This window comes from Protobothrops mucrosquamatus, unplaced genomic scaffold, assembly GCF_001527695.2.
Source record: "Protobothrops mucrosquamatus isolate PMUCROS unplaced genomic scaffold, P.Mucros_1.0 scaffold11733, whole genome shotgun sequence".
NCBI lineage: Eukaryota > Metazoa > Chordata > Lepidosauria > Squamata > Viperidae > Protobothrops > Protobothrops mucrosquamatus.
The window spans coordinates 1-2,810 of NW_015397512.1; the positions used below are offsets into that span (position 1 = coordinate 1).

At 44.0% G+C, this 2,810-nt stretch overlaps 1 non-coding gene across 1 annotated transcript; it reads right to left on the reverse strand.

The window, feature by feature from the left end:
• Positions 1–2,320: 2,320 nt before the first annotated feature.
• Positions 2,321–2,439, reverse strand: LOC114923771. The gene has a single exon (XR_003810707.1). It is a non-coding gene; the product is annotated as a U5 spliceosomal RNA (small nuclear RNA).
• Between the last annotated feature and the right edge of the window lie 371 nt (positions 2,440–2,810).

The window sequence follows — 2,810 nt, forward strand, 5'->3', positions numbered from 1 at the left end:
CCTCCCTTCCTCCCTTCCTTCCTTCCTCCCTCCCTCCCTCCATCTCCTCCCTCCCCTCCCCTCCCTCCCTGGGAGAGAACCATGAATGGGCTCAGATTTTCCAGGCTGAATGAAGCCATCGGCCTCCAGAAGGAGCCACCTGCCCCAAGAGGCTAATTTATGACTTGGCCCTTGGAGGCCGCTGCTCGGAACACAGGCCGGTAATGGCGTCTCCAGAGCCATCGGGGGCTGCCCCTTCTTGCCGAGGGAGGTCCCCGGGGCCCTTGAGCTGGCTGGCGGCTCAAAGAGTTTCAGCCTGCAGGGCCCAAAGTCAGCCACGTCCCCTCCTTGGCCTGCTTCAGGGAGGTGGGGGGAGGGAAGGTCTTCGTTGTTTGGACAAGGGGTCCTTTAATGTCTGTCTGTCCATCTTTCTGCTTATCTATCCATTCATCCATCCATCCATCATCTATTTATCTATTCTTCTATCCATCCATCATTTATCTATCATGTATTATGTATCATTTATCATCTATCTATCTATCTATCTATCTATCTATCTATCTATCTATCTATCTATCTATCTATGTCTGTCTATCTATCTCTCTCTCTCTATCCCTACCTACCTATCTGTCTATCTATCTATCTATCTATCTATCTATCTATCTATCTATCTATCTATCTATCTATCTCATCTATGATCTATCATTTATCATCTCATCTGTCATCTATCTATCTATCTATCTATCTATCTATCTATCCATCCATCCATCCATCAATCATCCATCTATCTATCTGTCTGTCAATCTATCTGTCTGTCAATCTATCTGTCTGTCTGTCTGTCTGTCTATCTGTCTCTCTATCTCTATTTCTATCATCTATCTATCTATCTATCTATCTATCTATCTCTATCTATCCATCCATCAATCATCCATCTGTCTGTCAATCTATCTATCTATCTATCTATCTATCTATCTATCTATCTATCTATCTATCTATCTATCTATCTATCTATCATCTATCATCTATATCTGAAATTACTTTAAAAATCTATCTATCTATCTATCTATCTATCTATGTATGTATATCTCTACTATCTATATCTATCTATCTATCTATCTATCTATCTATCTATCTACAGCTTATCTATCATCTATCTATTAATCTGTCTGTCTCTATCTGTCTATGTCTATCTGTCTATGTATCTATCTGTCTATCTGTCCATCCATCCATCCATCCTTCTCTCTATCTTTTCATCTATCGATCCATCTTCCATCCATCCACCCATCAATTTATTCACCTATCCATCTATCTATCTATCTATCTATCTATCTATCTATCTATCTATCTATCTATCCATCATTCTCTCTATCTTTTCATCTATCTATCGATCCATCTTCCATCCATCCACCCATCAATTGATCTATTCATCTATCCATCCATCTACAAAGCCAGCATGAATGTCGCTGTGGCCTGTCACTTTCAGATGGGTGGACTTCCACTCCCAGAATTCCCCAGTCAGCCAACCTTGGCCACTGGAAGAGCGTGAACTGCAGCCAGCTGGGGAATTCTGGGAGTGGAAGTCCACCCATCTTCCAGTGGCCCAGGTTGACCAAAGCCGTTCTTAACAGCTGGGAGGCCGAGTAAAGTCAATCAAAGGCGGATTCTTGGGTTGGTCCAAGACCTCCCTTGAAATCTTGCCCGCAAATCATATGGGGTGAGACAAACGACAACCTGCATTGCAAAATTGTGATGTCCGCTCTCTGACTCAGAAAGTTCGGCCCAACCTCGCCGTGGAAGTACAAAAAAGCTGCGTTTTGCATTGTGAGTCGCTGCGCGATTTCCATCCTTTTGCATCATCGTGTTTGGCCCTGAACACCTGAGATCTCGGTGCAACGAGCCAAATCTGCCAATAAAGGGGGAAAAAAAACCCACCCTCACTGCATCAACAAACCCACATATGGGGACGAGAAGCCTACGAGAAATAAAAGTGGGGTTTTTTTTGTATATTTCAAAGGAAATGAGAACGGCCGCCTTTTATTCGTAGGGTGTAAAGAGGAGAAACGGGTGTGAAGAACAGCAGAAAGCTGTAAATACTTCATTAAAGGATAAATAAGCCAGCCAACAAACATCAGCCAAGGTGTTTGTGTGTGTGTGTGTGTGTGTGTGTGTGTGTGTTTTCTTGAGCCTACCAGTGGAAAAAAAAAAGAAGCCAAAGAGAAAGTAGCTCCTGAAGGTAAACACAGAGAACAGAGAATAACAGAGTGGGAAGGGACCTTGTTTTATTGATTCTTATTTTATTTACTAAACTTCTTTGCCACCCCTTTTGTTCTGAAGTGACCCTGCGTGGTTGGCAGCACGAAAGTCTCAAAAAGTTAGCTATAAACTCATATGTGTTCATCTCCATGGAAATCTTGAGTGAAAGGCAAAAGATGTATAAGATCTGAAGAGAAATCAGACCTTGGAGATCATCTAGTCCACCCCCCCCTGCTCAGGCAGGAGACCCTGTCCCATTCCAGACAAATGGCTGTCCAATCTCTTCTTGAAAGCCTCCAGTGTTGGAGCGCCCACAACTTCTGGTGGCAAGCAGTTCCACTGGTGAATTGTCTTCACTATTAAGACATTTCTCCTTAGTGCCAGGTTGGGATTGAGAAATGCTGATCTAAACTAAATAAACGGTAATTGTCCTGCAGCTGGTCTGGGGGGGTCAACAGGGCCCAGGACCTCCTCCATACTTCTTGATTAAGTGTCCACCCTCATTTTAGGGGTGTAAGGCAGAAGACATCCCCCCCCAACGGGTCCAGGAGGAAGCGGGCGAGGGGGGGTGTCAAAGA